The sequence below is a fragment of the Danio rerio genome, chromosome 15, assembly GCF_052040795.2.
Source record: "Danio rerio strain M-AB ecotype USA chromosome 15, GRCz13ab, whole genome shotgun sequence".
Lineage (NCBI taxonomy): Eukaryota > Metazoa > Chordata > Actinopteri > Cypriniformes > Danionidae > Danio > Danio rerio.
The window spans coordinates 32,479,094-32,506,202 of NC_141035.1; the positions used below are offsets into that span (position 1 = coordinate 32,479,094).

At 33.3% G+C, this 27,109-nt stretch overlaps 1 protein-coding gene across 8 annotated transcripts in view; it reads left to right on the forward strand.

Moving 5' to 3' along the window:
• The window catches only part of zgc:153372, an 81,374-nt gene that overhangs the window by 22,506 nt on the left and 31,759 nt on the right, over nucleotides 1-27,109 (forward strand). Inside the window, exons 11-12 of one of the 8 annotated variants that reach the window (XR_015508804.1) lie at nucleotides 15,801-15,972; nucleotides 18,622-19,328. The gene's annotated coding sequence lies outside the window, so the exon portion shown is untranslated. 8 annotated transcript variants of the gene reach the window in all.

Sequence of the window (27,109 nt, forward strand, 5' to 3'; positions counted from 1 at the left end):
GCAAAAATGCGTTCTGACACGCCCTGAAAGTGTTTGCGCCCTGCGTTTTGCGCTCTGTGTCAAAATTGAGCCCATTAATTGTATTTTGGAGTCATAACATACAAGCAAAAAACACAAAATGACATGCAGAAGCTACATGTGGCACAGACAAACAACATGCCAATAACTTATTGCACAGAAAATGGCCATAGTGTTTCAACTAGTTTTTAACAGAGAGACGCTGTACAAATGCCATTTAAACAAACAGTCTCTTGCTCTCGCAAATCTGAAAGTGAAAGTAAAATGCATGCGAGTTTGGAAGGTAGCACTGCATTTTGGTTTCCCTCATTATTTATTAAAGGAGGTGCAGCAATCGCTGATGTCTGAAACAACCAACATAAGCTCATTGGAAATATGTGCCTCAGCCTACATTTTGTATGGTATTGTACTTGTGAAGCCGAGACCTCATGTTTGAGTCCAGTGAAGCACAGTTCCACAAAAACGATAAAAGCAATACAAAATCAAGGTAAAATTGCATTGCTGTGATGGACTTTGTTTTTATATGTGCTTTTGACAACACTGTTTGGTTTGGGGAAGGGTATGACAATCAATGGTTTATTGTGGACGTGGACAAAAAAGAGGAGACTCACACATATAGCAAAATGTAGCCTAAGTCACATTTATATTTGCAAAAAATGTAGAAAGCTGTTTTATCTTTTGAAAAGTGCAACAGAACGTACCCAGAGGATCATATTTTATGTTTTACAAAAATGTAGGCTGTGGTACGTGTTTTCAATGAGCCTGGGTTTGAAAACAACCGCAGATCGATTAAATAACTGCAATTAGATTATTTCATCACTGTGACAGGCCAAATAGTTAGTGAAATGGCATACTTCTAGGTGCTAATGTGAAAATGTTGGGTTAATATAACAGAAAATACATTTCAGATTTTACCAAGGAAACAGTGATGTCATATTGTTGGCTAAATCCAGCTCTTTCCAGCTGCTAGTAAGGTGTTTATTCACTGTTTGTTTACTTGTCTGTTAACTCTTTGACTTTTTTTTTTTTTTTTTTTTAAAGAGTTTCAGACATGAGGTCAGTCAGTTCTGTCATAATGAAAAAGGGCCTCTCGGGTGGAGCAAACACTTAGTCCACTTGTCATATGTGTGCTGTGTTGGCTTGAGTCCAAATGGTCGTCTAATAGACCCTATTCTAGGCCTTCAATGCTGTTGTCTGGATCCCCAGGGCCTGATTAGTCTCAAGAATAATTCTGGAAAAGGGCACAGCGAAGACAAGGTTGATTCTAATTTGAGTTGCGAGCTGCCCCGGAAAGAGTGTGTGGTCTGGAGCAGTCGATTGTGCTTGAAAACCCACGCAGTTCTGTGCACACTATCAATATTTTAAAGTATGGGATCAGGAAGGTTTTTTTTTTTTTTTTTTTTAACGTTTTAAGAAAAAATGCATTTATTTAATGAAATTTTTTTTTACAAATGTTGTTCTTTGTTTAAATATTATTAAAACAATTAAAAAAAACTTTTGAAATAGTATGTGTAGTTTGATGCTTTATTTATTGCTATGATTTAAAGCTGAATTTTTAACATCATTACTCCAGTCCTTTAGTGTCACATGACACATTTAGGCATTATTCTAATAAGCTGATTTGATTTTTTCCAGTATTTAATCATTTATAATGATTTTTTAAAATTGATCAGTGTTGAATATATATTAAATATAGAATGTTAGGATTCTTTGAAACCTCAAGACAATAAAACAATATTTCTTGATAATAATGAATGTTTCCTGAGCAGCAGAAGTAATGACATTGAAAATTCAGCTTTAAATCACGGCAATGTAAAAATATTAAACTACATTCAATAAGAAAACATTGTAATAATATTATAGGTTTTACTGTATTTTTGATCAAATAAATGCAGCCTTGGTGAGCAAACCCTTTTGAATGGTATAGCGCGTTTCCCACTTTTTACTCAAAGTGAAAGTATTAGTTGAAGTGGCATTGCTAGAAACAGTTTTTCTTTGGTTAAAAAAAAATCTGTCTGGAAGGGATGTTTGTGTCTTGTGATTGCCTTAAGACAGTGAAAGGAAGGCAAAGGCCAGAAGAAAACATATCCTGATCATATGAGCTTAAAGTTTGTGTTTATGGTGAAACACTGATCTGTTCTGTTCACTGAGCGAGCGTGAAACCGAATGGAAAACTCTGCACGGGTTCATAACCCACCTCCAGGCTAGGTAACTTATTTTCACTGCTTAACAGCTGGACGTGGAAAATGATCCTCGTCTTGTTTGACATCCAAAATATACTTTTAAGTGAAAGGATATGTATGGAGGAAAGCCATGTGCTGCAAGTCAGATTAATGGTAATAGATGCTTATTAAAATAAAGACAAGAGTTTCCTGTGAAAGATTGTTTCTGCCAGAAAAAATGCGTATTTTTAACATAGAACTGTACTTTTATGTAGGGTAGTCTTCTCAGAGTTTTATCTTACGATACAAATCACGATATAAAACATTTATAATAAGTAAAGAAATGTTTCTTGAGCACCAAATCAGGATATTATAAGGATCTGAAGGATCATGTGATGCTGAAGATTGGAGTAATGATTCTAAAAATGTATCTTTGCCATCACAGCAATAAATGACATTTTATAATTTTAATAACGTTATTAAAATGTTATTTCTTCATAAAAACAAAAGATAATGCTTTAAAAAAATGTGTCACTACCATTACAGCCAAAAATAAAGTGAAATTAATTATGTAATAAAATTATTATAAACAAGCACCGTTCACCTTCATCCGTTTGGAACTCTGCATTATCCAATTCAGTATGCTTCAATCAGATGACTCCTAAACTACTATAAATACCCTGGGTTTCATTCCACTGCTATCTTCGTTTTGAAGAGTCCCCCCTTCCACCCTTACTCCTCCTTCTTCCTAGATGGGTGACACGGTGGCCCAGTGCGTAGCACTGTTACCTCACAGCAAGAATGTCTCTGGTTCCAGGCTTTACCAAACTAGCAGACATTTCTGTGTGGAGTTTGCACTTTCTCCCCGTGCTCACGTGGGTTTCCCCCGGGTTCCCCGGTTTCCTCCCACTGTCCAAAAACATGCAAATTAAGTTAATTTACTAATCTAAATCGGCACCATAGACATGCTTCTATGTAGTTATCTCCAAGAGCAATCACTTACTGTTCATTGGTTACTACAGCAGGCGAGTTCTCGAGATCTACCTGAGCTCAAACTCCCCTCCCGCCTTGCAACGGGAGGGAACCTTGGGCTCGAGAATCTCATAAGCTCAGGGCTCTCTCCCGGGACAGCATGCCAAACAAGCTTTTATAATCAATCATCAGCTAAGTGTGAACTCTTGAAGCATACAGTTATAACTCAAAAATCTAAACACTGAAAGAAGTCAGGTTCACAATTAATTTTTCATTTTTTTGACACTTTAGAGTCAAAAGTTTTTAACTTGGGATTTTGAGTATCCCGTTCATTTTTTTATTCATTCCTTTTCTTTTCAGCTTTGTCCCTTTATTAATCTGGGGTCGCCACAGCGGAATGAACCGCCAACTTATCCAGCACGTTTTTACGCAGTGGATGCCCTACCAGCTGCAACCATCTCTGGAAAACATCCACACACACACTCATTTACAATTATTTACTATGGACAATTTAGCCTACCCAATTCACCTGTACTGGTCTTTGGACTGTAGGGGAAACCGGAGCACCCGGAGGAAACCCACGTGAACGCAGGGAGAACATGCAAACTCCACACAGAAATGCTCGAACCAGCGACCTTCTTTCTGTGAGGCGACAGCACTGCTTACTGCGCCACTGCGTTGCCCTGTGTATATTTATATAGCGATAAATTGACACACTGTTAAAAGGAATTAGTTACTTTACTTAAAATAGTAAGTGCCCTGTCTGTCAACTTGGAACCGTTAAATTGACTTAATTTTTTCAATTATGCATAGTTCATTTACTAAATTTTAAGATAACACGTTTCTGAACTTTTTTAAGTCAAGTAAGTTAATCGATTTAAAAACAATGTGTTTACACATGTTTTTAATTAAAGCCAACTAATCGGTTTAAAATCGACTGGTTTATTCACATTTTTAAAAGGTAGTCAGCTAATCAGTTTAAAAGCAACAGGTTCACTCACTTTTAAGAAAGTCAACTGATCACTTTAAAAGCAACTGGTTTACTCACTTAAAGTAAAGTCAACTAATCACTTTAAAAGCAACAGGTTTATTTTTTTAACTCAACTTATCACTTTAAAAGCAACAGGTTTACACACTTTTTAAAGTAAAGTTAACTAATCTCTTTAAAAGCAACTGTTTTACTCACAAGTTTAAAAGGTAAAGTAAGCTAATCAGTTTAAAAACAGCAGGTTAACACATCATTTTAGAGTAAAGTAAACTAATCGCTTTAAAAGGAACAGGTTCACTCACTTTCAAGAACGTCAACTAATCGCTTTAAAAGCAACTGGCCACTCATTTATTTTTTAAAAAGTAAAGTAATTTAATCAGTTCAGAAGCAACAGGTTTACTCGTCTCTTCAAAGTAAAGTCAACGAATCGATTTAAAAACAACATGTTTACTCACTTTTTAAATAAGTGAACTGATCGCTTTAAAAGCAACTGGTTTATTCATTTTTTAAGTAAAGGCAACAAATCAGTTTAAAAGCAACAGGTTAACTCATCTTTTTAAAGTAAAGTCAACTAATCACTTTAAAAGCAAAAGGTTCACTTGCTTGAAGTAAGACTTTAAAAGCAACTGGTTTACTTGCTTGTTTTAAAATTAAAGCCAACTAATCAGTTTGAAAGCGACAAGTTTAATCACTTTTTTAAGTGAAGTATACTAATCAGTTTGAAAGCAATAGGTTTACTCACTTTTTTTAAGTAAAGTCAACTAATCAGTTTGAAAGCAATAGATTCACTCAATTAAAAAAAATCCACCAATCGCTTAAAGCAACTGTTTTACTCATTTATTTTTTAAAAAGTAAAGTCAACTTATCATTTTAAAAGCAAAAGGTTTACTCACTTTTAAGAAAGCCATCTGATCACTTTAAAAGCAACTGATTTACCTGCTTGTTTAAAAAAGTAAAGGCAACTCAGTTTGAAAGCAACAGGTTTACTCACTTTTTAAAGTAAAGTTATCTAATGGCTTTTTACAGGTGCATGAAAAAAAGTGTCTGCAGTGTCTCACCCAGAATCATTTTAAAATGTGTAAAATCTCTCAGCTGAACTGCACAAACACACACGTGTTAGTGTTAATCTGGAGGTCAGGGAGTGAGCGAGTGACTGGGGCTCGTCTGACGGGGCCTCTTGAAGCCTGGCCTCTGCATTCCAGCGCTCGGAAAGGGCCAGCAGCTCCAGAGAGCGAGCGTGAGGGAGGAAGTTTCAGCAGGGAACGGATTATGCACAGTTTCCTCCCCCTCCCATTCGCTCGCTCTCTCTCTCTTTCTCTGCTTTTTTTCTGCATAAACTATGTCGGAAAAGCACAGAAAACTCAAAACTCCTCTGGTACACGACCCTGCAGACGGGATTAAGCTCTCTATCTTTTTCAGCTCTTCACTAGGTTTTTTTTTTTGCTTGGAGTCATGTGATAAAGAAAGAGGCAATCTGATTGGAGAAACGTTACAGCTGCACAAAAGCCGAAGCCGGTTTTCTGCCTGACAGGCACTTAAAGCGATTCCTCTCATGGATGAGGTTGAGGGAGGGGGGCTGAAGGATCGCCTCGCGGGAAGGGGGAAGGTCGATTCCTGTCTTTAGCTTCAAGTTTTCTGCATGGTCTAGACCGCAGTTATTTTTACACCTTACATGGAATAGACTGATAAAAAAGGATGCTTTACTGCTTTTGTGATCCTAAAGCTTGGTAAGTGTGCGCTACTGCCTTTTGTTTGGATGTGAAAAGAGAGTAAAGTGTATTGTCTGAATTGACATGAACTTAGGGAGTCTGGGGTATTTTATGTTGTTTATTTATTTATTTATTAATGTTTTGTCTATGCTCTTGTGTTGACTCTTCAAACAGTACATGTGTGCTTTATCCGAAACTGAGAATTGAGGCAAAAAGCCTTTGTGTTTGAATTCTAGACAAGTTCATCTTAGCTCGGTCTTAACTTTTAAAAATTATCATTATTATTCAGTAATCAAATACTTGGAAACAAGCAAAAATGTGAGACGCTGAATGTACTTTCCACAGTTTCTTGCTTCCTTATTGACTTTTTGTCTTGTTTAATGTATAAAGTAACTTCTGTGTTTAGAAAATAACTATTAAAACTAGATGTTTTGCTATCATTGTTTGTGGGAGATAAATGTCATTTTGTGAAATTGTATATACATAGAAACCTCATGAAATGCAAGTAGCTGCTTTAATTTTGTATATAATTTATATTGTTTTATCAGCATTTTCGAACTCATAACTCCAGCCTTATACTATTACCTCTGCATGAAAAAAGAATCGTTGAGTATTTTTGTCTTCTTTTCCAGAACAAATATCAATCTAACTGATATGAATCTACTTGAGGTGCAAAATAAAGATAGTTCTGTTTATATTTCATATCAAGTATGTTTATATTTCACTTTTTAAAATCTTAATTTTGATACATTTCTCAAAAACAATTCCCATCAAATTTAACCTCTTGCATTTATGTTAATTTTTACTGAAAAACTTGGGGGTTGTGGAATAACATCATGTTTCTACAGTGTGATCAAAATGTACAGTAAAAGTTATTTTATATTAATATTATTTTTAGTATGTATTTTATTAAATTATTTATATTTGTAAAAAGTTATTAGCTTTAAGTTTATTAAATGTAAACCTTTAAATTATAAACATAAAAATGTTCCCCCCTTTAATCTATTCCTTAAATTTTTTTAACTGTTCTTCAAATAGTAAAATAAATAAATAACTTTCATTAAACTTGCAGAAATGCTATTAATTATAAAATATGAAAACTGATTTCTTAAATTAATAAATACTTTTAAATCCTTCTCAAGGACCATATTTTACAGCCATGTGATGAACAAAAAGAGTTAAATGTGCACTGTTATTCACTTAATACAAATCTAATTCAAAAAGATTTATATAAAATGTGTATATTGCTGAAAAGACAATCCTGGTTTATTTTAGCATATTGTACATAATTCAAGTAAAGATCTGAATATGAAACATTTATGATGCTTTTTTTGTACTTTACTTTTTTCCTGCTTTATAATATTTTGTTGTGAAAATCAGTATGTTCCATCGTCATTCAGAATAATTTATATTTAAACAAAAGTTAAAGAACACCTTTTTTTCTGACTTGTACATATTTAAATATATCAAATAATAAGAGATCATAAACAATTTATTATATCCTAAAAGAGTAAAAACTTTTTACTGACAAAAGAGTTTATCCCAATGATTTAAAGACAAGATATAAAAATAAAAGTAGTATTTTGGGCTGCACTGTAGATACTTAAAACATGTTTTTAAAAAAAAACAAAGTTAAACATTTGGATTCAGATTTAAAACACTAAAAGGTATTTTGACAGGTCTTCACATGATATTTAGCTCTAAATAAGCCTGGCTTAATTTTGTTTTTATTTTTTATATTTAAAGTGATGTGGGCATCTTTTATAAATCATATTTTTTGTTCTTTTCCCCCCTCAAAAAATAAAATGAAACAGCACACAATTATAAACACAATTGCAATGTTCACAATTTAAAGGTGTTTACTTTTCTTTTGTTTTGATGCCTAAAAACCCCCTTTCAACTTTGACCATACAGTACATCTTTTAGATTTAATACATAAATTAAAAAAATATTTAAAAATTAAATAAATACAATTTAACAAAAAAATAAAATAAATTGATAGTACTAGACCTTAATACATAAATCGAATGCCATTTCAGTATTTAAGCTCTTTACTAAGTTTCTCCTGCTCAATCCCTCCTCTTTTTTCCTGGTCGTTTCAAGTACGCTTTCAGCAGTACATGTCTCTGATTCAGTTTCTCTGTGGTGACAGCAAACAGTAACCAGCAGCCTTTCAAGGACATTCTGGGAAGAGCTCTCAGTATTTACCTGGATGTGCTGTTCATGGCTGCATGAAGTTCTGTGTGTTGTTTGTTTGTACAGTTTTATGTCAGTGTGAAAGCGGAAAAAGAATTAGCTTATATGCTCTCCTATTAGCTCTTCCAGTGGACAGGTTTTCCCTCCAGTCGGACATGTTTTGAAGTCGTTAACCATTACACAGATACAGTTACGTTATGCTGATGCTGACTGACATCGCCGTGGATGTGGAAAAGCTGTTTTTCCAATGAGGTTTTTTTGTTCGTCGAGTTGGTAAAATGGCCCAATTAACTAAGTTAAGGTCGTGGGTCTTGACATGTCAGGCATTTGAGTAGTAGGTCAAGTGTAGATCAAGGAAATTGTAATTGGAGTTCAGAGGGGATTAAGACAGATTAGATCCATCTTGTTGAAATTCCGCTGGTCAAGGTGGAATTTCTTGCATGGCAGTTTGATGTTGTGCGGATGAACGTATTTGTAGTTTCTCCAAGAGTCTTTTGGGAGGCATTTAAAGAGGGGGAAAAGTAATTGCTCAAATGTTTGGCAAATGAACGTTGGATTATTTATGAGTTTCAGTATGTATTCTGTAAGCATTTCAGTTGTGTAACTGACTACTCAGGAGCTTAAAGAAAAAAAAAAGCTTGTTTATGAGAAAAACTTCTCTGTAGTTGATTTAATTTATTTTCTTTTCGGCTTAGTCCCTTTGTTAATCTGGGAATGCCACAGCAGAATGAACTGCCAACTTATCTAGCATATGTTTTACACAGCGGATGCCCCTTTAGCTGCAACCCATTCATCTTACCCAATTCACCTATAGCACATGTATTTGGAGTTGTGGGGGAACTATGATGTAGTGACATTTTGTTTCATGCTCACTTTGGATTGGATGATTTGGAAGAAGTGTTTAATACAATGCAAATAGCATTTATAATAATATAAAATGTATAAATATTGTACAAATGAATGCCTGGACCATATAATAATATCATTGTAGCATAGTTTATATTCTATTATATAATATATTTGCATTTTTAAACTCATAACCCCAGCACTATTATCTGCATGAACAAATTTTAAGTTTTGTTTCACAATATTTTTGTCTTGTTTTCCAGTACAAAAATGAATCTAACTAATATGAATCTATGCTGTAAAATAATTGACTCAACTTAACATTTTAAGGCAACCAGCTTCAGGATATTTTTTGAGAGGATTTAACTTAAATCAAGTCAAGTGCTGTACTTGGGTTGAAAGTTGAGTCAACTCAAAAAAGCTCTGCAGCAAGTTGCCTTACAATTTTGAGTTGAGTCAGCGTGTTTTTTTCAGTGTACTTGAGATGCAAAATAAATATATAGTTGAATTTAGAATTATTAGCCCCCCTTTGAATTTTTCCTCTTTCATTTCTTAAATGATGTTTAATAGAGCAAGGAAATTTTCACAGTATGTCTGATAATATTTTTTCTTCCGGAGAAAGTCTTGTTTGCTTTATTTCGGTTAGAATAAAAGCAGTTTTTAATTTTATACACACCATTTTGAGGTCAAATCATAAGCTTTGAGTTAAAAAATTTTTCCGATAGTCTACAGAACAAACCATCATTATACAATAACTTGCCTAATTACTCTAACCTGCCTAGTTAATCTAATTAACCTAGTTAAGGCTTCAAATGTCACTTTAAGCTGTATAGAAGTGTCTTGAAAAATATCTAGTCATATTATTTACTGTCATCATGGCAAAGATAAAATAAATCAGTTATTAGAAATGAGTTATAAAACTATTATGTTTAGAAATGTGTTGAAAATGTTTTCTCTCTTTTCTCAGGGGGGCTAATAATTCTAATTCTCCAACTGTAGTTCTGTTCATATTTCATGCCAAATATGTTTATATTTCACTTTTTAAAAGTCTTAATTTCACTTAATTTTGATACATTTCTCAAAAAACTATTCTAATCAAATGTAACTTTTTGCATTAATATAATTTTTTACTGAAAAACTGGGAGGATAACATCATGTTTGTACAGTGTAATCAAAATGTACAGTAAAGGTTATTTCTTATTCAAGTTAATTAGTATGCATTTATTAAAATGTTTATACTTGTTTATACTTTAACTTCATTATTCTATAAATGTTTACTGGTCTTCAAAAAGTTAATTAAAAAACTTCATTAAACTTGCAAAAATGCTGATACTCATGAAAGATGAAAACTGATTTGATAAATAATTACATGACTGTAAAAATCGAATGAATTTAATTAAAAATGTATATTTCAGTTAGTTAAAAGACAAACATGCAAAAAAAAATTTTAACATTGTGTATAATTTAAGTAAAAATCGAAATATGAAACACGAGTTGTAAGCATCCATTTATGATACATTTTTTCTTGTACTTTGTACAAGTGAAGATCTTATTGTCCTCAGTTTTCTTAAACCTCTGTTAGATTCATTTATTAATAAAATTTGTATATCTAAGTAAATTGTCAGATAATATGCCCTGAAAAAAAAAATTTCTGGGTTCCACACATTTGATTTGTGGTAAGACAACATGAAGTTATGAAACTTATTTATTAGTTTTTACTAATTTAAGTGGATTGAGCGTAAAACAATTACATTGTCCCACAAAAGAACTCAAGAATTGTGCCGCTTCAGCTTGTTTTAAATACAGTTGAAGTCAGAATTATTAGCCCCCCTTTTTACTTTTTCCCCAATTTCTGTTTAACGGAGAAAAGATTTTATCAGCCCTTTTCTAAACATAATAGTTTCAATAATTCATTTCTAATAACTGATTAATTTTATCTTTGCCTTGATGACAGTAAATAATATTTTACCAGATATTTTTAGAGACACTTCTATACAGCTTAAAGTGACATTTAAAGGCTTAACTAGGTTAATTAGGTTAACTAGGCAGGTTAGCCTAATTAGGCACGTTATTGTATAACGATGGTTTGTTCTATCAAAAAAATATATAGTTTAAAGGGGCTAATAAATTTGTCCCTAAAATGTTGTTTAAAAAATTAAAAACCTATTTTATTCTAGTCAAAATAAAACAATTAAGACTTTCTCCATAAGAAAAAATATTATGAGACATACTGTGAAAATGGCCTTGCTCTATTAAACATAATATGGGAAATATTTAAAAAAGAAAAACAAATTCAAAGAGGGGCTAATAATTCTGACTTTAACTGTAAGTAGTTTGAGCAAACAGCAAATTTATTTTTTTGAGTGTGTACTGTATGATATATTTATAATTTTAACCAATCAGTCAATTCATTAAAATAGATTTTAGTATTATCAGGACATCCTGTTTAAAAAAAGAGGCCTTCGTTTAAAAATTAGAAATACATTTTTTTTTGTTTGCATATTTTTAAATGACACAGAAACACTCACATTTCCCAGAGATGGGTTGCGGCTGGAAGGGCATCTGCTACGTAAAAACGTGCTGGATAAGTTTGCGGTTCATTCCGCTGTGGCAACCCCAGATTAATAAAGGGACTAAGCCAACAAGAAGAAGAAACACTCACATATACCTCTTCTCAACATGTTGCTTTATTTCTTGTACATCTTGTTGGCCAATATCCCAGTTAAACTGAAACAAGCTTTTTACTTGGAATTGTCTGAACATGCTTCTGCTAATGTTATTGACTCCTTTACAAGTAATCGAATACAAAAACCAGTTAGGAATACACAAGAAGAATAACATGTCCAAACAGTTTTTTTTTTCCACCCCAAAAAAAATTCACAGGACAGTTGTTTGGGGAAATGACAAGACAAAAGCAGCATTTGTGCAGAATGATCACTGATCTCCGCAGGAAATGTGTAGCAGAGACTGGAGTTCAGCAAACAGAAAGCATTGTCAGACCTGTCATCATTAGTGCGGTTTTGTGATGTAGAAAAACAACTCGCTCTCACTCTTTTAAAAATATAAATACATAAACAATTTAACATTGTTTTGAAATCTAGTATTCTGCCTGAAAAACAACCATTTATTTCTAAGAGACAACTTTGGAAAAAGGAATTTCTTGTAAATTTCAACAGAACCACCGAGGCTTTCATGTCATTTTACTTGTACAAAAACCTTAAAATTATAGTATGTTATCGATTTAAGTTATTACATTTAAATAAAACTTTAATTAAAAAGTACAATTAAATGTATGTTCAATTCTGTGTAGATTACTGCCAAACTGTAATCTGTACCAAATTCCAAATGACATCATGAACAGTCGAATGAGTAATGTATCCTTACCTTTTAAAAATTACATCTAGATTACTTTCTTTTGTAATTAATTACAAACTTTTTCATGAAAGTTGTAATCTGTAACTTATTCTACAACCCTTTAGGTAATGTATACTGACTTTTTTTGTAAGTAATAACAAATTATATCCTCTATGTAAAGTTTCACAAACAAATTTTGAGAGGAACATCAAACATCAGCCCCCCCCCCCCCCCCCCCCCCCCCCCCCCCCCTTACAAGGGGGAGCTATCAAGAATTACCTGATCTTATACCCCCATACCCCCTTACAATTATCTCCGAGCTCAGGGTTCTCTCCCAGGACAGCATGCCAAACCTGCTATTATTATCATGTAATATCTAAGTGTGAACTTTTGGAATGTCTTGTAATCTGAATGTCATCATGTACTTATCCTTCACTTGTTTCAAACCTTGGAATCACTTGAGGGAGAGTAAATAGAGTAAGTTTTCATTTTTGGGTGAACTGCCCCTTTACGTAATGTATTCCTACTACTATATACTTTCTATAACTTGATTATTTGTAATCTGTAATCTCATTACTTGTGCTTTATTCGTACTGCTTTTGGATTACTTTTAGATTACTTTTGCCCTTTTTAATGTAATATTTATTTACAAAATTGTCCAAAAATTCAAAAGCATAGATCACAAATAAATGTCTATGACATTTACAGTTTGTGGACATTCTATAATGTTAATATTAAAAGCTAAATTATTTTATACACCACAATAGCATTTATATAGTATAGTATAAATATATTACTATTATAAATATTATATTTGCTGTTGTATGCTTATTGTGGACTAAGTTTACACCCTAGATTTAAAGGCTTAAATTGTTGTTTCCTGTTTTTTTTTTTTTTCCTGTCTCAGTGTTTATGTCATTTTTATAGTATTTGGGTGTGAGGCTCATGTGACATTATCAAACAGACACACAGTCTCTTTTGTATTCCGAAGTGGCGCCTAAGGGTTAAAAAGCTCCATTATGAAATATGATGTACTCCTCATGCCAACAACTTTAGACTGGCTACAAACTTCCAGAAGTGCTGGGTAGTGTAAAGCGATAGGGTTTGAGTGAAATAAGCCTTCTCCTCCAGGCAGGGGCTCATTTCTCCACTGTAATCCTTCAATGGATCTGCTGAATGACAAAGACCTGATGTCATGCTCTCGTTGTGTGTGTGTCGAGCTGGCAGAAAAACACTCGGCTCACAGCGAGATCTGTCCAGAACACATCCATGTCCACAAAGAGACAGCTCAATCAGGAGTGGAAGAGTATGAAGAACAGATGTACAGAAGCGCAAGGCAGAAAAATAGATGACACTTTATACGTTATGATTTTTTTGTGTTCTGACATTCCTGTGAGATGGGGATTTATGGAATTAAAGGGATAGTTCACCCAAAAATGAAAACCTCATTTTTTAGTTGTTTCAAACCATTTTGAGGTTTTTTTTTCTGTTAAACACGAGATATTTTGAAGAATGTTGTAAACCTGTGACTATCGACTTCCACTGTATTTAATCACTGACATCCATAGTCTGTGAGAAAATTAAAGGTTTTCAACATTCTTCAAAATATCTTCTTTTGTGTTCAACAGAACAAAACACCAGCAAACAAACTAAGAAATGGTTTGTAGCAAGTCAAGGGTGCGTAATGATAATATCATTTTCTTTGTTAGGAGAACTATCTCTTTAATCAAAACATCTATCTACACAATAATTGTATAGGTTTTAATTTATAAATATTCAGTATACAAGGGGTGTCACAGTGGCACGATCACAGCAAGAAGGTCGCTGGTTCATGCCTCGGCTGGGACAGTTGGCATTTCTTTTTGGAGCAGAACATGCGCTATAGGTGAATTGGTCAGCTAAATTGTTTGTATAGTGTATGTGTGTAATGTATGTTGTGTGGGGGTTTCCCAGTAATGGGTTGCAGCTGGAAGGCTTCCGCTGCTTAGATTATATGCTGGATAAGTTGGCAGTTCATTCCACTGTGGCCTCCCCAGATTAATAAAGGCACTAAGTCAAAAAGAAAATGAATGAATAAATGAATATTCTATAATTTAGTGTATGAATACACAGAGGAAAATTGTGTAAGATTCAAATGTGAGTAAATTTAACGAATAGTAAAGAATTCGAAAATAACACTTTGAATTTAATTTTAAAATTCTGAAATTCATTCATTCATTCATGCATTCATTTTCTTGTCGGCTTAGTCCTTTTATTAATCTGAGGTCACTACAGTGGAATGAACCGCTAACTTATCCAGCAAGTTTTTACGCAGCAGATGCCATACCAGCCGCAACCCATCTCTGGGAAACATCCACACACACATTCACACACACACTCATACACTACAGAAAATTTAACCTACCCAATTCACCTGTACCGCATGTCAAGCCGAGGCTAGACCCAGCGACCTTCTTGCTGTGAGGCGACAGCATTACCTACTTCGCCACTGCTTCACCCAAAATTCTAAAATAAAGATGTTAAATATCTTTAAATACATTTTATTTCCTTAAAAAATGTGATTTACAGAAAATATACCTGGAAAAAGCGCACAAATGGTGTGCATGATGATTTTATTTCAGCTATTTTATCATCCAGCTACACAATTATATCGAATTTGAATTATTTAAATGTTTGGTATAAAATATAGCATACGAAATTACAAATAAACAGAAGAAAAGGTTGTAAATTTAATTTAATGATGTCACAGTGGCGTAGTGGAAAGCACAATCGCCTCACAGCAAAAAGGTCGCTGGTTCAAGCCTCGGCTGTGTCAGTTGGCATTTCTGTGTGGAGTTTGCATGTTCTTCCTGTGTTTGTTTGGGTTTCCTTCGGGTGCTCTGGTTTCCCCCACAGTCCAAAGACATGTGGTGTAGGTGAATTGGGTAGGCTAAATTGTCCAGAGTGTATGTGTGTGAATGCGAGTGTATGGGTGTTTCCCAGTGGGTTGCAGCTGGTAGAACTGCTGCGTAAAAACATATGCTGGATAAGTTACTAATTCATTCCGCTGTGGCGACCCCTGATTAATGAAGGGACTAAGCAGAAAAGAAAATAAATTAATAATTTAATTTAATTTAATTTGACGACTTCACAAAAATAAATATTTAAAAAATTACACATTTAATTAAATTTAAAAAGTAAATAAAGATTTTTGTTTCATTTACTTATAAAAAGTGTTTTTACAGTGAATATACACAGAGAGAGTGTATTAAATAAACAAAAGTATCTTAGTTCATGCAAGAAATGTTATGCATGATCTTTTTTTTTTATTACGTTTGGTTCTGGATATGACCCATTTTGTGAAATGTCACTGGTACAGAAACAAAAGTGAGAGAGAGCTAAAGAAACAGTAAGAGCAGGTTGATTGGAGGAGCTTTTCTCTCGGCCAATTACTGACCACCTTCCCCTTGTGATCCTTCTCACTCTCTCATCATTGGCCAGTGAAGCTGCCTATCATTTTCAGTCATGGTGTGCGTCAGTGTGATGTTGAGGCTGATCAGTGTGTGTGTGTGTCAGTGCAGGACGAGGGCAATCAGGGCCGTTTGGTACAATAGATGGGGCATCGGAGGGCATGGGAAAGTGTGCCGGGGTCACTGGACACGTGTGTTGAGCCAAAACAAAAGTCAATCGTCTGACCGCCCCTTCAAGATGCATCCTGAGCCCAGTCCAGAAGACCCAAATTGAGAACGTTATTTTCACAAAATTGGGACTAGGATCTCTGCATTGACAAGTTTTGATGTTGACAATTTGACTTTAATTGACATTTATAGTACTTTGATAATGCTATATTTTCTGGTTTGGTTAGGTAAATTGCGCATTAAAAATTGGTTGCCAGTCATTTTTCTGTTATTACACCTTTTTATTTCTATTTATAAAGATGAGAGAAAAAGTCCACATGAACATTGTCAGGTTTTTGAGATTTATTGGAACTCTTATGCTTAGGTAATTGAGTGAAAAATTGTTTTATTTAGATCTGATATTTCTGAGATTTTTAGCAAATATAATAACTACTTTTTTTTATAACTTATTTATATCTTGCTTTAAACTTGGAAAAAAAAAAGTCAATCAAATAATGTTTTATGGTTAACATTTAAAGTTGTCAAAACAGAGATCAAAGTCCCAAAATGCTATTTGTAAGCGTCGCATAATATGCAAATCTGTTAAATTTACAGAGCATGTTTGTGTTATTCCTTACTAAATTTCCAAAAGAAAACTTATGACTTTGATGTATAAGTTCATGTGTAAGAACTTCTGCGGTAACCACTCTACCCAACAAAACTCGAAACTTAATATGGCTATTACTCAAATCTATTGATTATTCAGGCATGCTATTTTCATTCAGCCATTAATCTAAATATACAGTTTGCACTGGTGTTTCGTTCACAGGTGGTTTTGCTAAATTAATCGGAGTCAATAGTAATGAAATATGCTCACAATGGCTTTAACCAGCACACACTGGCACCAAAAGAACAGAAAAATGCTGCCATTTAAACCTCCTAGACCTAAAATTAAGACTTATATTGCTGAAAGAATTGCAGCCAAAACCACTCCTGGTCTATTCCTATAGACCCAGCTTATAGTATCAGTTTTTATGGCTTTTTAAAAATAATATTTAAGTGATAATTTTATCTAGCCCTTCAAGATAAATCCCGCTCCCAAGGCATAACAATGATTTTGAAGACAGTGTTCTTCAAGTAAAAATGCAGTTTTATTGCAGACTAGAATTCAGAATTATTAGCCCCTTGAATTATTACCCCGTTTATTTTTTTTTCCACAATTTCTGTTTAATGGACAAAAGACTTTTTTTTTTAAAACACATTTCTAAACATAATAGTTTTAATAACTCATTTCTAATAACTGATTTATTTTATCTTTGCCATAATGACAGTAAATAATATTTGACTAGATATTTTTCAAGACACTTCTATACAGCTTAAAGTGACATTTAAAGGCTTAACTAGGTTAATTAGGCAGGATAGGGTAATTAGGCAAGTTATACTATAATGATGGTTTGTTCTGTAGACTACCCACAAAAGATCTAGCTTAAAAGGTCTAATAGTTTTGACCTTAAAATGGCTTTAAAGAATAAAAACAGCTTTTACTCTAGCGAAATAAAACAAATAAGACTTTGTCTAGAAGAAAAAATATTATCAGACATACTGTGAAAATGTCCTTGCTCTGTTAAACATCATTTTGGAAACATTTAAAAAAGAAAAAAAATCAAAGGGCAGCTAATAATTCTAACTACAACTGCATGACAATGTATAAACCTTTGTAATTGCTATAAAGCTTTTACGGATTACAGAGATTTGACACCAGATCGTTCCTCTTTATTACAGTATAAGCATACTGCAGTTTTTTTGTTACCTGCCTCTTTAAATGCTTGCACTCTTGAATGATTCTGATTGGCTGTCTGTGTTCAGCAGCTCAGAATAATTCAGTGTTGTTCATGATATCTTCCTCATATTATTTCTATTATATAAGGGAAAGGAGATTTTCAAGCATAACAAAGAGGGCATGATAGAGCTTTATTATTTTCCTACATTAAAAAATGTTTGGATCATATGACTATAATGTATTTTACCATAGTTTACAAGGTAAGTTTATGTACCAAAAAATCTTGTCAGGACTTTTTTTTTTTGTATACTTTAAAAACAGTAAAGAATTGCTGCCAAGCAACAAAATTGTCATTTTAAATAATATCCTTCAAGCTTGTTTTTTTAAGGAATGTGTAATGTGAAAATATAATAACATTTATTGTGATCACATTGTATTTGTTTTAATAAGATCGGAGCAGAATACATATCTTGTTTTATCTTTACGTAAGTATATCTGCTAAATAACAATGCAACATTATTTCACCCTCATTTTGACAATTTACTCAAAAGTTAGAAAGAATTAAATTAGTCACTTTTCCAAAAAGTGCATTACATTTATATATTTCATTTCATGCAAACACCAAAATCGAACAATATTTGGAAAAATATTTCTAAGATAAGTTTATGAAGTAACTGCTTTCATGTTTATTTTATCTTATGTAAATTTGAAAATAAATATGTTCTACATTTTCAATTTTACAGTTTTCAGACCTAGTTTTAACCTAACAAAAGTGACATTCAAAATATCTACTCTCAAATCCTCTAATCAGTCAGATGCATACTTCCATTCGGCCATTAATCTAAACATCCCATTCCCCCCGGTGTTTGGCGAAGGAGAAGTTCACAGGTGGTTTTAGCTAAAGAAAACGTTGTCAATAATGATGACATATGTTCACGACCGGACCGTTTCCACACCCGAGCAACAGAAGGGATGAGGCCGTTTTTTTTTTTTACCCAAGGTTGCTTTGCTTGACTTCCCTGGCCGGACTGATCTCCCCCTCAACAGGACTGCTATTTTATTAACAATTCATATGGAAATGAGGGCCAAGGAAAGAGCAGATTCTCACATAAACTTGATGTGGCCATGAATGTGTCTCTGTGTTTGCCGTGACCCTGCTGTGGCATAAGACACTGCCTGCGAGGGCCTGAGGGGCAAAACACAAAGACCGAAATGAAAAGCAAGCACATTCCTGCACGACACAAAGACAGCAGGAGAAAAGGAGAGAGAGAGGGAGAGAGACGACAGAATGAAGTCCTGCTCCCTTTTTTTTCCTCCCTCAGTGTGATTCTAGTCGTTTCTCCAAGTCACTGTGGCTTCAGGTCATCCTCGATTCAAACTCTATCTGCACTTTTTAACATTCATCTGTGATCAGTTATCATAGATCAAGCTTCAGACGTCTGGATGCATGTTTCAAAAATAGTATTTTATTTTATTATTTAGGTTTTGAAATCAAATATTTTTAGCAATCTTATGAGAAAGATTTTGACTGAAATCATTGAAATTTACTGAATAATTCAATCAAACTTGTGACTGATGATTTGACCCCTTTGAACCTTTGTTATATAGATGTTAAATTAAACTGATTCATTGTGATTACATTCTAATAAATGTTATATTAAACACAGTTATACTAAAGAAATATTTTCTATGTTCTAATAGAATTTTAAATGAATCTTTGTGAAGCACTGCACTGCAAAAATTATATATATTTTATGTTAGATTAAATCTTTAATATCTGTGCATAATTTCTTTATATATTTTGTGCTTTTTTATAACTAAATATAAACAAAATTAATCAAATAAAAAAATACTTTCTGAAAAAATTAATGATCGTAAAAACTCTTTTTATATAACAGCTCATATACATTTAGTACATATATATTTATATTTTACACACATTTTATTGTACTTTCTGTTTACATATGTTGTTTCTAATACATTGACACTGCTGTTGTAGCATCATAATGTATACACTGAAGTGTGTGTGTGTGTGTGTGTGTGTGTGTGTGTGTGTGTGTGTGTGTGTGTGTGTGTGTGTGTGTGTGTGGCAGGATAGATCCTAAATCCCTGTTAACCTGTTCAAAAAGCAATTAATCTTGTGTCAGTGTGTGTGTGTGTGTGCGTGTGTGTGTGTGTATGTTTGCTTGTTTCGGTGTGTGTCATTCATGAGCCGGACTCTGCCTTTGGGGGGTGCAGGGGCGGTGGTGACCGGCCGTCATCTTTTGTCTATCGGCTCGTTTATGTCACACTTCACAACAAGCTGCATCTTGTCATGTAAATAGAGGCTATTTAACAGTTCTCAGGCAATTAAACAGATAATGCTGTTTGTTAGCTCAGGGAATCTTTTTGTGTTGCTTCCTCAAAGGAGGACAGAAACTGTTATCTCTTGTTTATTTAAGGACTTCTTGATGTACAATACACAAAAAAGTGGATGCTTTTCCACCCCTGTAATTTATTTTTTATTTTAAATGCTGAATTATGAAGAAAGCATTGGTAAATTAGTTGAATTAGTAAAATAATTGTATGAATTATATATATATATGTATATATCAAGTTTGTTTTTATTGATTTAATTATATTACAAAGCCCAGCAAACAATAAAGCATGTTAACTTATATAATATTTCAGAATGTACTTTCCCAGCCCAACACTTGTTAAACAAAAATAACATTTAAAATAAATTATAAAAATAAAATACAAAACAATAAAATCATATATATTGACCAGTGTGTGTGGGCGTATATATTTAATAATACAAAACAAACATTATTACATTTAATTTTAAATTAAAGTCCTCGTTCCAAAGACATCTATTTTCATCTGTCCAATTATAAAGTGACCAGAAGGAGACCACACTTCTTCAAAAGTCTCTGCTTTACCTCTAATTACATGTTAATTTTTCAAGAGCAAGATTATCAAACGTTTCCTTTTTCCACTGTACAAGAACAGTTTTTTTGCTTTCTAAAACCTGTCAATTTTTATACTAACTAATTAAATAAAACATAAATAAATAAATAAATAAATAAATAAACAAACAAACAAACAAGTAAATCTTCCAGTGGGATTCGCTTAAATATACTGGGCTGTCCACACAGATTGTGTTTTTGTGTTGAAAAACAAGAAATGCAGGCAATAAAATGAGAAAAACGCAAGGTTATGAGATACAAACTGAACTTTATTCAGTGCATGTTTAATTAAAACAAGGAAAATGTGGCATAGTGAAATAAAAACAAACAACTAAAAACTATTACTATATGCTGAATATTTCATTGTTGCATGACAGGGTGAAAAGTGCTGTTATTTTAATTTTATATTATTATTAACATTATTGTTTTGTAATTTGTTTTAAACAAAATATTTCCTCTCAACCTACTGTTGGCATTATATTCTTTGTCATTTTAAGAGTATCAAATCTATTTTTATATTATTTCTAAAAAGCATTTTTGAATTTTAATACATTTAATTCGATATTTTATCTTAAGCATAATATACTGTAATCCACCATTTAAAATAATTATCAAAACAATATACATATATAGCGGTGTGAAATAAACAGACTGATTAAAACTCAATTCTTAAAAGGCATGAGGCCAAAGCAGTGGGATTATTGGTGGACATTTGCGGTTATCATTTGTTAGCACTGACCAGAACGTGAATGGGCTGGAGACAATGTCATGCGCGAGGGTCAAGCTTTCAGCCTAATCTTCTGATGTGACTATAAATAATGCATAGAGCGAGATCAACAGAAAAATCACAGCTGGTCTTGGCCTTATTGTCTATTGTGAGTCTCACGTTCGGGTGAGGCGAACGAACATATTGAACTGCTGTCTCAAAGTCAGAACACTGACATATACATAGCTAACAACACTTCTGAACCGGGCTGTTCAATGCATACCACAAGTCACATAATTGCATTATAGTGAAGCTCGCTGGCTGGATCACATTGACTGATGAGCAGATCTAGTGTTTATCTCTATGTAGTTTGTTAATTTGTTATTTTCGTGCATAGAAGACTACTTTAAATAATCAAAATGTTGTCTTATAATGATTTTGACTGAGTATATAATTGTGCCTTTTTATTTAAAAGAAAAAGAAAAACACTTTTTAATAGATTCTGAGTGCAGATTTAAAATAAAATGTAGATTTGGTTGATTTGGCTTGAAAATATTTATACATCTGTATTTGTGTTGTCATAAATTGTTTATTAATATACAAAATACATTAACACAAATGATTATTTATTTGAAATTGCTATTTAGTATGTTTTTTATAATACCATAGATATCAATTTTAAATCATATACTTCCATATATACTGACTTTAATATTAAACTCATTCCGACACTGTAAATGAATCATAAAATAAATGTATTATTTTAAATCATTAATTCTACAGATAACTGATTGATGATTTGAATGCATTCATACATTTGGTCTGTAAGAAGACTGAGGACTGAAGATTCCTTATTGGCATTGGTTGTTCCATAAAGAACCTTTAACATTTTCAAAATGATTATTAAAAATGGAAAGCAAAACGATCTTAAATGAAAGGCTATTTAGATAACAAAAATTGCCTATTTATTGCATCACTTTTAACGAAATATTTTTGAAACCTTAATTGAATAAGATTAAGAGTTTTTAATGTAAAACATTTAAGAACATAATAAGTGAAATATATGTTCAAAAGGCTCGTAATTACAACACAAAATAAATGTGTTTAAAATAGAGAACAAAAATGCTCTGTCTTCTGAGCAGCTGTTCAAAATGCACGGACTGGAAATAGATGACCAATTACTTTTAATGTTTGTGCATTTAAATGGGACAAGGCCTGTATTTTTATGACAATAGTCAGTAAGTGGAATCAGACAGTGGGTAATTTCCAGACTGAACTCAGACCTTGAGCTTCCATTTTCTGTGACCTCACTGTCAGCTACTGACATGGCGCGTGTGGTTCACTGCGTGAGGCTCCATCCAATCACAGTTCTCCAAAAAAAATCCCCACTTCTGCACCCTTAAACACCCAGTCTGGTGCATTCTCAATCCTTCACCGAAAATTAATTGAGCAGGAAAAAAGGGGCGAAAGGACATTAAAAACGTTGATACGATAAATAAAAGAGTTTGTATGAAATTTCTTGGACCATAATGCTATAATTCAAATAAATTAATATTTAGGAAATATGTGATGATTTAAAAATTAAGAATATCATAGTTTTTCATTTAAATGCTTTTTATTTTTATTATGCAATTTCACTGACATTTTATTGCCCTTTAAAGTATTGTGTATTGGAATATACGTTCAAATATTACAGAATATATTGGGAATATGTGATATCTTAGGAACCAAGGAGCAAGATTATATCATTGCTAATTTGTTTCATTAAAAATGTTTTTTTTTAATATTTCTTATAAACTCTTTTTAAGGTGTTTTTTTTTTTATAAGATTTCATTACAACTTAAACAAAGGCTAATAATACAGTCTTATTCTTTTAAAATAATATTGCACCATAATAATAATATTTTGATTCATTTTAATATTTGCAAAAATTTTCATTATTTTCAAGAATTTAACAATTCTATTCATTTCTATGCCACTAACAATAAAAAAAATGATCAATATTGATATGCTGTTTTCTCTATATAGTGGCTTTAATAAATAAATATGTTCATCACAGTAAATTAATCATAAAATAAATTAATTATCTTCAATTAATTTAATAATAATCTTTTAAATGTTTCACTTAATGTTTTTTTTCTTTTGTAACAGTCACTTCCTTCAGAAACAGCCTAAAAAATCTAATCGAAATAAATGTTCTTGCATTAATATTTAGGAAGTCTAATACAATGTTGTTTGACATACTGTAAGTGAAAATGTATTACTTCTTACATCTCAAATCTCCTCGCAAAATGAACAGTTTAAGCCGAATAATCCCACAATAATTGCAGCACGTCACAGTGCCAAAAGACATGTTTAAGTTCAAAGACTTGCAGCTTTAATGTCAGAAAACTCAACATAAATATTTCAGTTAGAGCACATATATCAGGAAACAGGAGAAAAGAGATTTGATTTTTCTTTTTTAATTGAATCTTTTACACTAACTGTTTATTTCAGATCTAATACATAAGAACGTAATTATACTCACCTTATGAGACACACCAGTATTTTCACATAAAAATTGTTACATTTTTTTTAGTTTTTAAGAAAAAAACATGATGAATTAAAAGCAAAGCAGCAGCCAGTTTTTGGTATAAATAGTCTGAAACGTCCCTCTATTTGATCCCAGTTGAAATCGAAAAGCAAACAGAGAAAGCAGCATGCAAAATCCACAGATTAAAAAAAAGAGACACTGATCAGAAGCATCGCAACATGCCAAACGTCCAAGATAATCAAAACACAGAAAGTGCCAAAACGCAGAAAGTGAGAGAGAAATGGAGAAAGAAAGGAAGAAAAAAGAGAGAGGAGAGAGGGAGGGTTCGAGAGCGGGAGAGAAAAACGAGAGAGTTGGCCCACAACGCAAGCTTGATTAGAAAAAATGCTTACTAAGCTATCCGTTTCACACATGCACAGACAGAGGGTTCGATATTCAGCCGATCGATGAGGGAAAAGGCACAAAGGCAAAATCGGACAGGGCTCCTTTTCAAATTCGCATCTCCGATGGTCCCCCCCTGCAGTCTGTGCCGGTGCGACGGGCGGGGAGCAAGGGTTACCTCAAGACTGCTCCACGGACCATGCAAACAAGTCTAGACCGGTGACCTGCTCAATCGCTCCCTTTGAGGGCCAGGCAAGTTCGGTCAGGAAGAAGAAAGCGAGGCGTGCCCTCCTTTTCAATGAGGGAGCAAGGAGGTAAGGAGGGCAAAGTGAGTAGGCATCTGCTTCCATGGTTACTGGCCAAGTATGAGGATCCTGCTATTGAAAAGGCTCCGTTCTCATGCTCTCAGCCAGCCAATGTCATGCGTTTGGAGGGAAGGCAGCGCAGGAGGAGACCCGCGGCACCAGGCGCGCTGCTTTCAGCACTCTAATGATACGTGCATTGGCTGCTCGCAGGAGAAAGCCGAAATGATGGAGGATAGAAAGGAGACTGTATGTCACATGACTGCGTAACATAGCTGTGTTATTATTTATTAATTTTTTTTTTAGCAAAGCATTTTTGGGGGGTTTTGGTTTTGAGTTAAAATAAGTCAGGGGTATGGATCTGTTGCAGATGGTATGTTTGATTTGAATGTATTTAGTTTCAGTTATGGATTTTTTTTTCTTAGGAAAACTTTAGAAAATTTCTGTCCCTGGATGAATTTTGTGCTATTAATTAGTCAGTTTTTGAATGATGAAGTAGACTGTTGCTTGATAATGGTGAATCTAGAAAAAAAGATGTGCTTACCTTTGTCAATTTCGCTGTCTTGGTCTGCCTGGAAAACCATAGGTTTCTGTTAAAGAAAGACGGAGAGAAAGAATTTAGCATTCCAGCATTTTTAGTAACGCAGTCTTCATTTGTGGAGCAAAATATTTGTATTTGTGGCTAAATGTTGTGGTGAGATGTGTTTGGGAATGCTGGACTTGTCCCCGCAGCTGACATTCGCTCCAGCAGACGCGCTCTGAAAAACAGACAGATGGCTGGGACAGAGGAAAGGGGCAGAGCAAAGACAGATTTACTGAGGGATCGTGGGAAAGTCTTGAGCTCGGTTCACCTGCTTAGAGGGAAGCAAGAGCGAGAATATATTTTCTGACCAGTGACCCGTGATTAAAGGGAAGGCGAAAATGCGCCCTATCATTTCAAGCATGCGGAAATCTGTCATTTCATTATAAACGTAAAAAAAAATGTTTTAATGATAGAGCATTTGTAATTTCACACAGGTTTAAATTAGCGATCGAATATGAAGAACTTTTTTTTTTTTCATCGTGAGGGGAAAAAAGGCATTTTGAACGTTTAATTTGAATTTGTTTTAGAGGTTGCATGGATGGTTTTCATTTATTTGTGGCTCTGATTTTCCAGGTAGTGTTTCTATTCCTGAGAAAGTGAAGTTTATTAAATATCATCATTAATATTTAATCTAGGCAGCGTTTAATCCATTTTTGTTGTTGTCTCTGTGGACCTGGTTCCCCACAGCATTAATATGCATCTTTTTTGTTCGATGATGCTGAATACAGGTTTATACTTGGTCTGAAAGATCTTGTGCTCGTCTAATACCAGACTACTTTTGTAGTGTAGACTCTTATGTGGTCAAATGTGTATGAGCAGACACAAAAGATCACTCGCTCTCTGTCTACTAATTTCTACTGACTCTTGTTGTTGAAGCATTAAGACAGATTTAAACTCATCTAAAATTATATTTTCCATGGTTTTACAACTATCAGTGCAGAAATGAAAGCTGCCACTCTGTTTCGTTGTCTGGTAAAAAAATATTAGAAAGTCTCCTACATTAAATTATGTTTTTAATGACGTTATCTGTGGAAAAAAGTTTTGGCAAGGTGTATTAGGCATGGGCCTGTATAAGGTTCTGACGGTATGATAACCTTGGATAAAATATTGTATCCACTTTTTTTCATTTTTGAACACAGTTTATTTAATTTTGAGTAACATTTAAAATATATTCGAACAGTAAACGTCAGGCTAAATGAATTATTGACTTCTGCTGTCTTCATTTGTTTCAAAAACAGATTATTATAATTTTTTCTTTTTTTTTTTTTTTTTACAATTTAAACCGGCATCTTTGGATATCTTTTCTGACGGAAACACTGTTGTCCTAAAAAAGTAAAACCAAAAAAGTAAATAAAAAATCGTACACATACACACATACCTTCGGTATTGCAGAAAATTTTGGTGGTTTTAAAACCTTGACTTTTAGAGTCAATAAATTGTGAATTATTCATATCAAGATTTATATTTATCAGCCTATTGGTTGTTGGCGTACAAATAAAAAGAGTTATCAGTATCAACCCAAATTTCCATATTGGTGCATTCCTAGGAAATATGTTAAAAAGATGTGATGAAAATTCTAGCCAGCCTGTATTTTCAAAATATTTCAAGTTGTTGTTTTTTTTCTGTGTCCCTGTTTTCATAAATTAATAAGATGTGCTTTTATTTATCTGATCACATCTAGATGACTTCAACCATGTTTAAAGAGGTAGATGGTTGGCAAAAAAAAGTTGATGAACACATTCAATAGGATGTAGATGCTCATGTAGTTGCCTTTTATCAGCCACTAAAGTCGACAGGAGCCTTTAAAGACACTTTAAACATTTAAAAGTTTGGTTTGCAGTCAAAAATAAATGTAAAAAACACATTTTTTTTTACCAGTCATAATTCAAACACAAACTCGCAGTGTTTGATGTAGTTTTGGGACAATAAAAACTAAAAACTTTCTGTGTAATGTTTTAATAAACTCCTTTTACATTCATTGTGAGGTAGAAAAGCTTATTTGACAATACTAGATCAAAAATGCCCATATATACAC